At 42.9% G+C, this 15,424-nt stretch overlaps 1 protein-coding gene across 4 annotated transcripts in view; it reads right to left on the bottom strand.

Moving 5' to 3' along the window:
- Positions 1–5,022, bottom strand: part of SCRN1 (secernin 1) — a 38,997-nt gene extending 33,975 nt beyond the window's left edge. For 2 of the 4 annotated variants that reach the window (XR_010434847.1, XM_064674040.1), the window contains exon 1: positions 4,670–4,944. The gene's annotated coding sequence lies outside the window, so the exon portion shown is untranslated. Of the gene's footprint in view, positions 1–4,669 lie in introns of all 4 variants that reach the window. The other 2 variants (XM_064674044.1, XM_064674055.1) reach the window with 2 other exon arrangements.
- Positions 5,023–15,424: the final 10,402 nt, after the last annotated feature.

Raw genomic sequence — 15,424 nt, 5'->3', positions numbered from 1 at the left:
GGACATGTACAAACAGTTCTGCCCTTAACACACTATGCAGAAGTTTTGTTTTCTACACCAATATAGTCTCTGGCACAAAAATTTAATAATATCCAGTCACTGTCATGTAGAACAATGTAATGTTACAATACCTGTAAAAGGTATTACATGAGAAGTCAGCTACCACCATTACAGCTCCTCTTCACAAGAAATCAAAGCAATGCTCAAGTAGATAGCAAGGATGAAAGCTTCAGTGAGACCAAGCAGTCAGCACTGACAACAAAGAAGCATTCGTGTTGGGATGAGTAGCATTCAACTGTAAAATTTGCAACACAGGTGTCCACAAAAACAAGGGTGGGAGGGTTAAGACTGAGGTTTCATCTCAGACTTCTACAGTTGTTTGGTCAGAACACCAGTTTTATTGATCATATACCCTAACCTTTCCACCCTCACTTCTATAGTTTCTTCAAATTAAAGATGATCTTTAACAGATGTTTTAGGTACCAGAAATACAGAAGCTGCTAAACTCCTTTCCGCTAAGTTCTGAGTGCATTTTGGTTGATGACCACATTTTCTCTAACAAAATCTTACAAACGAGATTTGAGCTGCTTTTAAAGTCCAGAGAACACATTAAGCCTTTTACGAAGACATATAATGTGTTTCTGTGTATTAAAGGATGACTTTTCCTCACTATATTTTGAGTTTTTATAAAACAGAACCCCAGCTGTGCTAACGTTGCTGAGCTATTTCAGTAATATTTAAAGATTTCAATAAAGCTGTTTTCATAGTGACCAGAAAGGGTGACATAACCTGCAAGAAACATTTACAACAAAAAACTGAAAGGCAGCATCTTAACCAGGGTCCTCAGATTTGGATCAAGGCTGTCTCATCATGAAAGGAAGAATATATTCTATGGGCCATGCATGATTTATTCTCAACTCTCCCATATTTTTAATGGGGTGGCAAAAGAAAGGTCAGTGACAATTGTGAAAACTTTGTTCAGGGCTAAGTTATCTGTTTTGAACCTCTCTTATAACTTTCAAATTAAGATGTTTCTTGTGCCTGAGACAAGCTTGTATTTTCCTTTACAAATCAAGCCTAGTGTCTTAGGCACATAAGAGACATGTGATCTCTGCACCCTGCAGAAAAGAAATGCTTCCAGAAACAGAAATGAAAAGCAAAATTCATTCAGCTGCAAGCACAGAACAAAGACAGCAAACTGAAAGACACAATAATAATACTGTTCCCATCTTAGGAAACACTGAAAGGTTATTTTTTTTATTGACAATTTGGACAGTTCTAATGCATGACTTATCAGGAGAGAGAAAGGTTGCACATATTAAGAGATTGTTTCTGAATATAAAGCACAAAACCATGCCAGATCCCTGTGTCCTTATGGTCTGGACATTTCGTTATCAGACCTTAGTCAAATTGTTTGACTCTTTCCTTACTGTCAATGGATGATGACACCAACTTACCACTTAAAGGTGCCACATTCAACTTTGATTGTCTTTTTCCCTCTAAGCTGTGCCTTACAAGATATCCAAGAAGAGTTTATAAGCAGCTGAAATTCAGCGAGCCATGCTCAACTTTTTTCTTTTTTTTTTTTTTTTTTTACATTAACTACATTGAAATTTTATCAATGATTTCCTCAAAATGGGCAGCATCTCAAATCTTCAGTCAGAGATTTGGGATGGCCGTTTTCTCCAATAGATTTCTTTTATTTTTCAATTACAGGAAGTAGCAATTCCCTACATGGGCATAAAACCAAGTTGCACTTCAAAGGTTTCCTAAGTCGTATGCTCCTTTTAGTAATTTACCTTAATAAATGCATAATAGGCCTGGAAGGAATAGAAAAAATTTCTCTTGCTGTATGTGGGAAAATAAGGAATATTCCTGGCAAGAACAGCCAGATTGCTTAAAACAGTCTAAAAACAGATAGTAGCCACCAAATGAGCATGCTAAAACTCTTCAGCATTTAAAGTCCTAACAAATGGTAAGACTTCAGCAGTTACAAAAGTTTACAGTCCCTTGACCAACCATTTTAATTCTACAATACACCCTTGTCCAAGCTTTCAAAGTATGCATCTTTCAAAGTAAGACAGGATCTTATTTTTTGCCCCAAATAATCTGAATTATGCTAATGAAAACATAGTTCTATTTAAAAACAAATCAGGGTCAGTCATCCAGAAGACAACAGGTTTCAGATTCATTTCCATCACAGGCTGTGCATACAGGGAAAATTCATTATTTATACAGACTTTTCACTGAGTGGCTGTCAATGCTTTTAATTAAGTCTCCAAGCAGTCACAGAACTCTATCCCTTTTGTAGCTGATATTCCAGCCCGCAGTCTAAGGTCATATTTGTAACACTCTCCATTTTGTAAAGCGGCAACTTGTTTTCCTGCTTCTGCCGCTGGGGCAGAGACCCCTGTTAGGAGCTGCTGGCATCTAAAGCATCTTTGTGCAGCGCACAACTTCATAACGAGAAGTTGCTAACTGCTGCATAATACTTGGGCATGTAGCTTTCGCCTTTTGTAAAGAGGCAGCACAATCCCGTTTTGTGGTTCAGTCAGGTCTTGATCACTGCACAAGAGAGGCTGTCCACCTCCACACACAGCTGGCTAATGCACACTGACTGACAGTCATTTCAAATTAGCAACATTGTTATGTCAAAAAGGGGCAAAATAAAAAGCATCAAAGTAGCTTGTTGGAAGGTTCCCTTTAGTTTTAAATACACCCTAAAACAACAGCAATGAGACTTTGCAAATGGGAGGATGTAACACAGCACATTGTGTCAGAAACCAGCCATTTGGGTACAACACAGAGAAGCAGGTCTAGGTAACAATTCTGTTTCTCAATCTGCTGAATATACAGAAAGAGAAAGCCAATACATTACAGAGATAATGTCCATAATAAAGCAAGAAATTCTTACTGGAAGATCCTGGCATAAACTAGCACACTTTTCCACACTCAAGCTCTGCAAAGCACCCATAGTTGGTGACTTCTGAAGGAGAGGATGAAGATCCAAATTCAGCACCCTTTACCATACATAACTGAACTCAGCAAGCGTAAATAAACTGAGCTTATGCCTCACTTTGCCAGGAAAAGAAGTTACAAATGTCTTCCAAGATGGGAAGTTGCCATAAAATCTCAAACTCTAAGCATCAGAAATACTTTCCTGGGGAGCAAAAAACTGACTGATACTAATAAAGGATTTCCATCCACCACATTTACCTCAATATAACACCTGTCTTTTTAGGCAGTCTGTGTAAGCTCCGGGACATAAGCTGCTTGGAAAAGTCCACAGCACTAAGAATGGTTTAAGTTAACTCCAGTCTTGGTTTATCTCAAATCACTGGAAGTCCTGTGTTCACAGAGATCAACTTCCTAAATATATATGATTGACGATTTGTTTCAAGATTTCTTTTTGTTTGGTTGGAAAATTTGGAGTGCATGCTATGAACAAACCAGTGTGCTTGGAGATGCCTTAAATCCCTAATTCTAAAGCAGCTTTGAGAGCAATAGCTGACACAGTAAAAGCCTATAACCAAATGAGTCAGTCACTTCTCACAAGTTCATGTATTTATTATCTTCTAAACTACTGAGTATATTTAGCATTAGACAGTTCACATCACAGAATTTACCAAGTGTATTGCAGCACAACGGCATCTCTGGGATTATTAAAGTTTCATATCTTACAGGCATGGATGGCTTTCAGAGGGTTAGATTTATGCATAAGTGCACTCATAGGATCAAGGCCCTAACAAAGCTGTCTTCTGTTCGAGATTTTGGTTTCAATATGATTTATTTCCTCTTTGCTTATCAATACTGGGGAAAATAGGGGTTTATTTTTTGGGGTTTTTGCTTTTTAAGGTAGGTTACTTGCGGCCTCTAGAATTATTATAGCAGCATAAACAGAAATGCCAGTTTTGCAGGCTCTTGCAGGAAGATATGTCTGTCCATCAGCCCACTTTACTGACTGAAACCATCACATACCTACCTGAGCGTAACATTATGCTTAGAAAGGCACATAAAGGCATCTAGGTTTCAAGGTGACCATATGAAAAGGCACCTTCAAGAAAAAGAACGGGGGAACAACCCACGCCTGGCCCTTAAATTGCTGAAGGGAAGGCAGCAGCGAGTAGAGCGGGCAGCCAGGGAAAGACGAGAGATCGGAGAGCCTTGCTTCAGACGGGAATGCGAAGGACAGCCGGGGACGGTGTTTGCCAACACCAGCTCCAGTCACCGAGTCCTCCCCCTGCCGCGGACCCCCACCCGCACGGCCAGGTGGGGGGAGGCGGCGGCGCAGCCCCGTTACGCGGTGCCCGCGGCCCCCGCCCAGGGGTGCAGGTGCGGGGAGGCGCCAGGGGACATCGCCGCTGGGGGACACCGCCTTGGGGACATCGCCGCTGGGGGACACCGCCTTGGGGACATCGCCGCTGGGGGACACCGCCTTGGGGACATCGCCGCTGGCGGATATCGCCGCCGGCGGACATCGCCCGCACCAACCACGGGAAACCGGCTCTGCGCCATCCTCTCACGCCATCCCCGCCGGCCCTCTCGCTCTTTCCCTCCCTGCCTTCCTCCCTGCCCACCGCCGCCGCCCGGCGCTGGCGGGGCGAGCCCCGCAGAGAAGGTCGCTGCTCGCAGACCCCGCCACTTTCCGCCGCGCCGAGCAGTAACACACCAGCCCGGGGGCGCCGCTCCGAGGAGGAAAGTGACGGGGAGATGCCGAGGAGATGCCGCGGAGATGCCCGGGCTGATGCCGCGGAGATGCCCGGGCTGATGCCGCGGAGATGCCTGGGCTGATGCCGCGGAGGTGCCCGGGCTGATGCCGCGGAGATGCCGCGGAGGTGCCGCGGAGGTGCCGCGCAGATGCCGCGCAGATGCCGCGCAGATGCCGCGCAGATGCCGCCCTGCCCCGCGGCGTTCCCGCACCGCTCCCGTACCTGAGCGCCTCCCGCTCCTGCCGCTCCGCTCCCCCGGCGGCGCCGGCCCCCGCCCCCTGCGCGCGCAGCCGAACCGCTCCGCGCAGAGTCCCGGCCGGGCGGCGGCGGAGGGAGCGGCCGTGTCCGTGCTGCGAACCCGAACCCCCGGAGAACGCCCAAATAGGGTGGGGATTCTCCCTCGGTGGAGATATTCAAGAACCGTCCGGATGCAATCCTGTGCAATATGCTCTAGGATGACCCTGCTTGAGCAGGGAGGTTGGACCGGATGACCCACTGTGGTCCCTTCCACCCTCACCCATCCTGTGATTCTGTGAGGAGGCGTCCACGTTTCGCGTGTCGTCCCTCAGCCCGTCTCGGGGACCAAGAGCAAGCACAAATGCACCCTTCCCGTGGAAAAGAAGGGACTTTTTTATTCATATAATTGAATGGTTAACTTCTACTCCTCTGTCTCACACAGAGGATAAGTCTAGAAAGTAAAGCAGGTGATTTAAAATACGGCTGCTACCTCATTAACCAGTCAAACAGCTGCATAGAAACTACACCAAACTTAGCAAAGCTGAAGGGATGACCTCATCAGGAGTAATTTCTTCACAGAAAGGGTTGTTAAGCACTGGAACAGGTTGCCCAGGGAGGTAGTGGAGTCACCATCCCTGTCATCATGGCTAGGCTTCGCAAACGAAGATTTAGGAAGGACTGTACCCACATTTGCTACAAGCGCGCTGGTGGCTAAAGAGGCCAATGTGAGACAGACAAGATTGGTTGCAAAAGGCACAGCAGAAAGACTCCTTGGATGGTATTGGCGGGATACGATTCTTTCTGCGTTGCCTTTTCTCTTCGATGGTGATCCTACGTGCGTTCTCAAAGGAAGCAGCAGCGCTATAGATGGTGTGTCTCCAGACCTCCCAATTGGAGGCCAGGGTAGACCAGCGATGAAGATCAATGTGGCCAAGGCTGAGATGTTGCTTCGGGGAGTCCTTGTATCTTTTCTTCGGGGCTCCTCTCTTGCGGCAGCCAGTGGCAAGTTCACCATAGAGCACGATCTTGGGGAGGCAGTGGTTCTTCATCCTGGAAACATGCCCTGCCCAGCGCAGCTGTGTTCTCAGCAACATGGCCTCAATACTTGTGACTGCTGCTTGTTCTAGAACAGACATGTTAGTATACGATTGTACGGAGACAACGTTGATGGAAGTGTTCTAGGAGTCACAGGTGGTGGCGGTAAATGACCCATGATTCGGACCCATATAAGAGAGTAGACAGCACAATGGCACCATCCCTGTAGGTGTTTGAGAAATAACTGGATTGGCATTTAGTGTCATGGTCTAGTTGACAAGGTGATGTTCAGTCAAAGGTCGGACTCGATGATCTCAGAGATCTTTTCCAACCTAAATGATTCTGTGATTCTGTGATTCATGACTGGGGACTTCTCTGCTGACTGCATGTGAAGTGTCACAGTGGGCTTCTGCCCCAGCAGCTGAACCCTGTGGACCTCTCAATGGTTTGGGTGCAGCAGCTCCACCACCACGCCAAAAGCATGATGGAACTGACTGTCCCTCTGAGGTCCCATTCAGAGCATAGCAAGCCTTGGTCCTGTCACATGGAGCCAGTGGCCTGCTCTGCTTGCCAAACCCACGCAACAGGGGCTGTCCTGTGTGCTCCATCCTCAGCATACAACCTGTGCCTCCATATAGAAGTGAAAATAGTTTCACTGCTAGGCATCATCATGCAGGTCCCTGGATAAATGGTTAAACTGCTAAACATGATCTGCTGGTGATAAGGCAGCACCTTTAGATTTCTATCTCTGTCTTCAGGGAGAGGAACCTTGCTGCACACTTCACCAATTCCTGCCTCAGACCAGACACTTAGTGTGGAAAAGAGACTGCCAAGTATGTTTGATGAGAAGATAGGAAGCTGGGGAAGAGGTCAGAGACGCAAGGATGAGCCAGCAGACAGAATAAAGAGCATTAAAAAACAGAGTATTTCTGCATAAGAGCAACAAGAAGGAAGTATGTTAGGTTGGTACAGCAACGTGGAACTTGGGGATGACTCAGAAAATATAGAAATCTATAAAAGAGCTTTGTACCTGGGTTCAAGAAGTTTATTCTCAGCTATTGCCTCATTTCACAGATTTTCTTTTTTGCCAGTAGAACCAATTACCTGAAAGTACTCCATCAGCATGTCCTCTGTAGTGCTGCACAACTTGATGGCCAGAGTTGAGTTCCTCAGGATATTTGCTTTTCCTGGTATCATAGAATGGTTTGGTTTGGAAAGGAGCTTAAAGAAGTCCGCATTTAAGTTTGACAGCAACCAGAAGTTGCAGCTTCATTATATAACTAAATAAAAAAATAATTTTCTGCTCCCAGTTTCAGTGAATGTGAAATACTGTGGCATCTGCACCTTTTGGGGGTATGTCGGTAACCTGAATAGGGACTAAGAAGTCAGTACTTAGGCTTAATGCTTTTGATTAAAAAGCAGGGCTGATAATTAGCAACATTGAGCCCTTCATACTACTACCATTATATATTTTAATCAAGACCTTTGGTTTTCTCTGCTATCAGTTTCGCTGTCACCAGAATTACATTTCAATGTGTTCTGCAACAGAAAAAGAAAAGAGTGTATACCTCCTGCTTAAAATATATAACTGAAAGGTGATGTGAATCACTGAAAAGCTGAGGACTTTATACCAATTTAATTGTAACAACTTCAGTTGAACATAACAACCCAAATTCTTTGCTCTAGAGTTACATCAAGGATGAGCTGCGTCACAGGCAGCTTGCTTCTTAGAATCAGAAAGATAGCCGATGAAAAGAGCAGGTGCAATTTTAAAAAGGGTTTAAATTATATCTTGTAACACACCACTTATATTGCCCATATTATGCTCACTTAGATGACTAAGTCTATTTTCTAATTACACTGGAGATGATTATGGCTAAGTATAATCTACCTAAGAATTATTAGACTGTCTACAGAATGATTACACACTGGCGACACAGAAATCTTTGATGCTTCCTTTCTGTATAAGCTGTCGTGAACTGTGTAAGCAGCAAGGATGAGTGGTTAGAGCACAGTCCTGGGAATCAAGAGAGCCTGGGGTGTATGTTGTTCTGCCATAAGCTTGCTGCTTGGCTTTGGATAAATCTTGTAGCCCCACAGTAATTAAATTACCTCACACAAGAAACAGGGAGAGCATTTACTCAGAGCTGCATCTTTAAAATCTTTGAATGGAGATTGCTGTGTAAACAGAAAACACAAAATTATAATAATTAGGACAAAGCCACAATGCTTATCTATTGATTATTTCCTCTTTGTCTTCAATAACATAACAGCAGAATTTATGGATTTTAAATGATTTTTTTTTCTCCTGTAAAAGATTGGTTTCCAATGGGTTCCAAAATCAAGGAAGGAAAGCAGGAAGGACACATCTTTAGAGAAGAGAATTTCAAAGAGCCTTTGTTCCATGTTTTATCTGTGAAAGGAAGAGAACAAAAGGCAAACACTGCAACATGTAGCTTAAGTTACAGTGGTTTTTCGTTCTTCTTTATACACCTCCTTAGTTGGAGATCAAAGCTTATTCAGGAGAACTAGTACCCCAAAATCCTCAAGACGCTGCAGCACTAGTCTTTGATTCATTATTTCCAAAATACTTTCCTCTGCAAGTTCAAGACAGCAGCCGTGCAACTGATGGAACTAGTTTTCTCAGTAAACTGTGTTTAAAAGAAGAGAAGCTGGCTTAATGCAGGTTGGTAGAAAAGACCATCTAAGTGTTGAAATTATATTAAAAAAAGTAATATGATAGATTTTGGTGAAAGGGTAGTGCAGCCAAGAAAACCCTTTTGTTGGTATTTATTTTTGCTATTTCAAGCCACCGTCTTAGTCCTGTTCTCTCTAGTGGAGCACTGATTTGGGGTACTAAAAAAACAGATAAACTGGGGTTGTTCAGAACAAATGTGCCTGGTTGCTTCTAAGTCAGAATTCTAAGCCTATACCCATAAAGGCACCCCACTAAAATTATTCCTCTTGCAGTGAGTTATAGGAACAAAAGCTTTTTATATATAGAAGAGTTAGTAACATTGAAAACACCTGTGAGATCCTTGTTAATAAGGCAGTAAAGGCAACAGATGTCAGTCATAGAATGAATCTAAAGAGTGGGAAGCATCAATGGCACTTGTGTGTTTTGGGGTTTTTTTTCTATATAGTCAGGAGACTGGACCAGAGAACTGAGAGTATTTCTCCCACACTGAAGCCACTAAAGGTGGCTTCATCCATAAAAAAGAAAGAGGGTGGCAGGTGCAGTACCATGATGTGAGATAAACATGTCACCTGCTGAGCTCTGTGGATGTTCAAAATGAAAAAGATAGGAGAAATCCTGGCTGCAGCCTCTTTATCCAATTATACCATTGAAGATTAATCTATGGAAATGGCTGCAGCTGTAGTTAAGATGTTATTGTAGGCACAATGTCAGGCTTAGATGCTGAGCTCTTACTCATGCACCACAGAAGGTAATTCATATTTCCATTACATAAGTGACATAACAGAACACAACTCCTCAATGTGACAGAGACAGAAGACAGCATGCTGCAGTTACCCTCAGTGTCTAGAAAGCTATTAGGCACAGCACTGAACCACACAACCAAGCTGCTACATTGCCCAGTCAAAAAGGTTGCCTTCTTCTGGAGTGATGATTTACCAATATAACATCAGTCTTTTGCTTTTTTTTTCATAACTTTTGGCATTTTCCTGGTTTTAATTTACAGAAATCTGTGACAGCATATTTATTTTCAGAATTCTAAAAGGTATATCAAGACACATTTATTATTATTATTGGCTTTTTTGAAGTGTTAGAACAGCACCTGTAACAATGAGGCTAAAACACTTGACAATAGCTTAAGACTCATAATAATATAGAGTCAAGGCAGGTGGAAGAAGGAAATCTGTCAACCTGTTGACAGGAAATCTGTCAACAAAGCAGCAGAAAATAGAGACAACAGCATTAAATCCTTATGCAATGATCCTATTTAATCTTCATGTATGCTTCATTGTTGTGATGCTGCCTGTACAGAAATGCTTGCAGCAGACGGATGAGCTGCAAAAGGCATCTCACTTCCCTCTGCAATAAATGTGCTACAGTAACTACGTTATTAGTATTATATTAAAAATCAAGCATAATTTTCCTCAGCATTATTCATCAAATTGCAACAACTTGAACATCAATAAATAAGACAAAAAATCATTTCTGGTGTTATGCAAGTGATACCGGAGTTTGTGAAAGTGACTGCATACCTGCTTCAGCATTATGTTTTATATTAATGTGTCCTGTCCAATTAATGTATGTGTAAATTGCTGCAAATTAAGTCACAGCACTTAGAAAAAAGATTGGACAGTAATACAAGGGACAGAAAATTCTACTATGTGATTTATCAGCCATCTGGTGTGGTGCAAATAGCACTCATTCAAGAGAGGTTCTGATTAGTAACCACAGCAACAGGTCTGCTGAGTACGCATAAAAAGTTATGCATGTGTCAGCAACCTTTCCTCTCCTCCCATCCACATCATACACTGGGGGCTGTGAGCAGTGACATGTCCTTCCTGGGCTACAGATATTTCTGCAGCAGCATTTTCCAGTATTCTGCTTTTAAGGAGATTTAAAACTTGGACAGCCTTTTTTTGCTTAATTTTTTGTTTGGGGGTTTTAAATTTTTAATTGTAAATATGGCTTTAAAGAGTCCTGTCTCTAGAAAGCCCTCTAGATGAAGAAGTCATTTTCATTATTCATGGAAGTGGTAGATATCTGCAGATGGGAAGGGATCACTGATAACAGAAATACTACAAACTAAAATAAAAGAAGTCCTTTTGTCTCCTGTACTTCCAAAAGGATTGGAAAAATGTATTTTTAAAAGTGTCCACAACTGAGTATCTGTGACAAAAGAGGCTATGTTTACATATATGGCCTTATCCAAAATGTACAACTGGAAAACAGTAGTTAATAAGAGATGGGAAAAATTACAAAGCTGACACTGTATTGCACGTTTCATGCTGGCTGTGTGTTATTCTTATGTACATATTTTAACAGAGAAATGTGAAGAATAAATTACCCAGCAGGTTTTAAACTTCCTTGTATTTGCTATGGATATCACTCAAAACTGGATGGTACTGAGAGATATTCCTCTGCTTATTTTCTCTGCTATTCTCTCCCCTCTCCCCTGCAAGGGCAGGCCCTGATGTTTTCTTCAAGCCTGCCTTTAACTTTACACCCAAGCAGTGGTGTGACAGCGTGAGCCTGGCTGGTGCCACTCCAGTCTATCCTGAGGCACTGACACATCCCACAGCTGCCTGCTCAGGAAACAACGTGCGAAGGTCCAAAGCCAGCAGGGGTCTGGCAGAGCATATTAACTGATGTCCTAGAGCCCACCCCACCAGCCGTCTCCACATAACCCCACCACTGTGTGAATGGCAGGTTGTGGCTCTTCCCAAGGGTGCTGTGGTGAGCTGGGCTTGGCTCAGGTTAGCAGTGACAGAATCTGGTACCCAATGCAGAGGAACATCGGCCATTTCTGCTCCATACGAGCTCCCACTGCAGTTTGTGCTCGTTGCCAGCTGTGAGATGAGCACCACGTGAGCTTTGCTTCAGTCTGAGTTTTGCAGAGGTGGAGCATTGAATTATGTCAGAATGCATGTGCACATCATGATATCCATGTGATATCCATGTGACCATGTTAAGTCCAGCTTTTAACCCAACTACTGGTAGTGACAATAGCAGTGAAGACATGATGGCACATATGGGCTGAAATACTGGATGCAAATGTAAATCCTTACCTTCTGTTGAAAGGAAGGAACATCACCAGTCTTACCTCTCTTAAGTATTGTGGTCAGTGTTCCTAAGAGTAAAATCCAGCAAGTCATAATTTTCTACAAGCTACAATTAGTCCATTAGCTATAGACGTAAAGAATCCATACCCAGAGATGGACACAGGGTCACCAGAAACATTTTGCATTGTATTTGTAGAATGAAAACCTATTCTCTAAAGACATATCCCAGCAGATTAGAGAGACTAGAGCTAAGCTCTGCTATTTACTCCCAGAAAAAAAGCAGGCCAAGCACACAAAAGAAATAGTATTACCTAGTTCACTATTCAGGGAAAGAGGCAGAAGAGGAAAGATAGCTATTTCAAAGAAATTTCAATGGCAATAACATAAAAGGGGACAGGATTGATTTAATACTTTCAGTCTGACTCCCAGATGAGGAATCAATTATCCTGCATCATTTAATCTCCTTATGCAGGTCATGACACAAACTAGAAATTAGAAGCATCGTGTCTAAAATGAAGAGCAGCTCTTAATGGTAGTTAGCATCAGTCTCAGATTTTTTAGAAGAAAATATAACGGATTTGGAGCACTCTGAAGAGTCAGGTCCACTGGATTTCTACAGTCAGACCCAAATATTTTAAAAGTGGGTTTGTCCTTGTTTACCTAACAGAGATGCAGAGCAGTTATAAGAAAAGAAAAGGGAAAAAAAAAAGAAAAAATACTAACCCTTTGGATAAACTCCAGCCCTCCACCAGGAACACAACCTTCAGAAAATTTGCACAAAATTACTTACCTGCCATGTTTCAAACTATCCTCTCTTCACAGCAACCTTCTCACTAAACCAAGCTCCTACATTTTTTACATCATTCAAGAGAACAGAACTACCACACTACCACACTACTACAAAGTGCAACCCCTTGCTAAACCAGCCTTCTTTTTGAACAGAAACGGCTAGGATGAAGAAATGTGATGCAGGAGGGGGCTCCATCTGAATTCCCTCCAGGCTGGAAGAAATGATAACAAAGGTCCTTGTCCCTATATAGCCTCCTACTGAGCTTCTCAATTACACTTCTTGTGTGGAACTGTTGACATAATCAAGCACAGGCACCGAAACAGAAGCAGTACAGCTAAAGAAAGATCCTGATTTTGTCAGAGAGTTGTTTTTCCTATGAACCGGGAGAAAACTAGGACACAATGTAAGCATTATGATTAACTTTCAGGAGAAGCTAAAATTATCCAGGATTATACAAATAGAAGCGCGTTTAGTTTACTTCCTTTTACCAAAACCAATTCAGCATTGAAGATAAATTAAAGGGGTTGGGGGTGATGGGTTTTGTGCTGTGTTTTGGGGATTTTTGCAAAAACTCTATGATGAGGCCAATGTATTTTCAAGAAGTAAGCTCAACATACCTATTCTAAATATTCTTTAATAGATCTTGGAAGTGTGAATTTAAATTTTGACACAAAACTCCATATAGAAACTGTCTGAAACAGCGGTTTCCAATGAGTCAGATCAGGAACTAGCCTTGTTATTTGCAGTCCCTACATCACTGACTGCAGTGTTCTTTCTTCCAAGTAAGCAGATGCCAGTGGATCTAGGAAGCAAAAATCTTTTGCATTTCTCAGATTAATCTGCATAATTCCACTCTCTCTGGTCACGTTTTCCCAAGCCTTGCATCTTTTCCCAGAACTCCCCAAAACATTTAGCTTTCCCAATCCTGCTGGTACTCACCTGCCATCTGAAACTAGGATTTCTGGATCAAGGGAGAGACCACCTTGTATCTAACAGTAGAAACAATGGGATGTGGGGAGCATGTATGAGAAAGATAATTGTAATCTAAGGGCTGACCTGTACAACCTATTTTTACACTGAAGTATTCAGGAAACAAACTAAGTATCATTTTCCTTTTAAATGTCATGAAGATGAAACCATGGCAGCGGTTTGTTCAATATGTACTTAACACTGCAATTTTATGACCCTGTAACACACAGGGTCACCAAAACACCTCTGTACTGGGGATGTTCGTTGCAGCACAAGGACATGCTCTACAGAGGGATCTGGACAGGCTGGATCGAGAGGCTGAGTCCAAATGTATGAGGTTCAACAATACCAAGTTCCAGGTCCTGTACTTGGGTCACAACAACCCCAAGCAGCACTACAGGCTTGGGGCAGTGACTGGAAAGCTGTCCAGCTGCAAAGGACCTTGGGGTGCTGGTCGACAGTGGCTGCACACGAGCCAGCAGTGTGCCCAGGTGGCCAAGAAGGCCCACAGCACCTGACCTTGTATCAGCAATAGTGTGGCCAGCAGGCCCAAGGCAGTGATTGTCCCCGTGTACTCAGCACTGGTGAGGCTGCACCTTGAATCCTGTATTCAGTTTTGGGCCTCTCACTAGAAGAGATTGATGTGCTGGAGTGTGTCCAGAGAAGGGAACGAAGCTGGTAAAGAATCTATAGCATAAGTCTGATGAGGAGTGGCTGAGGGAGCTAGTGGTGTTTACCCTGGAAAAAAGGAGGCTGAGAGGGAAAACCTTATCATTCTCTACAACTACCTGACAAGAGGTTGTAGTGAGGTACAAGTCAGCCTTTTCTCCCAAGTAACAAGGAGGAAACATCCACAAGTTGTGCCAAGGGAGGTTCAGATTGGATGTTAAAAAAAATTTCTTCACGAAAAGGGTTGTCAAGCACTGGAACAGGCTGCCCAGGGAAGTGGTGGAGTCATCACTTAAATACCTGGAGGTATTTAAAAGACGTGTAGATGTGGCACCTGGGGACATGGTTTAGTGGTGGAGTTGGCGGTACTGGATTAGTGGTTGGACTCAATGATCTTTAAAATATTTTCCAACATAAATGATTCTATGGTTCTATGACATAAGGTACTGAAAAGATTTAAGACCAAACAAAGTGATTCCTTCATTTTCAACACTGTTTGCCTTGCCAGTGGGTCTCAAAAGAGAAAGCTTTAAAAAACATTTCACACTATAAGCACCATTCCTGAAGCTTTGCCAAAAGCCTTCTTGTGTAATTGCATTGCATATCAAGAATTCTCAAATAAAATGTGCTCTGAAGGCTGCTTCTGTACCTAGAGAAGGCAGAAACTCCCACTGTAATTGCTAGGTAGTGGCTGTGAATGACAGACTGCAGTTCTAAAAACCATCGCTATATGCTTTCCTAAATAACCACAAAACAATAAATGTGTGAAGGCTAAAAGATACAGGAGGAAAGTGCTCTGCTTTGAACTCCACTTTTTCAATGATATGTTTTACAGACATACAGTGAGGGTTTGTTTCTTCGGGGGAAACACTTGCACTTCACACACAAGCCAGGCAATATGTCGCTGAGTGCCTCTGAAGTTCCAATATTCCTCCCCTCCTCGGGGGACAGGCAGCTGTCTGCCTCTGGTCTCCTACAGGTTGTTGTCTGACTCCTGCTGGCACTAGAGCAGTTTGCCCTGCGGATTAACAAGCAGATGCAACTGAGGTAAAGACAGGGAGCACTATTTCTACCTAGGAAATCCCTTCATCTTCACAGGAGGACTTGAACGATAGCAAATGGTAATAAAGTTGAAATGACTTCTCAAATCTGCTGCTGATTCTGCAGTCTTGAAAAAACATTTTCAGTTTAATTTTGGAAGTTTAACACAGCTCTCAGAAAATGACTAAGAACAAAACCCATCCTCTCATTTGGCATAAAC

The sequence above is a fragment of the Pseudopipra pipra genome, chromosome 1, assembly GCF_036250125.1.
Source record: "Pseudopipra pipra isolate bDixPip1 chromosome 1, bDixPip1.hap1, whole genome shotgun sequence".
NCBI lineage: Eukaryota > Metazoa > Chordata > Aves > Passeriformes > Pipridae > Pseudopipra > Pseudopipra pipra.
This window is presented reverse-complemented; position numbering and strand designations above follow the sequence as displayed.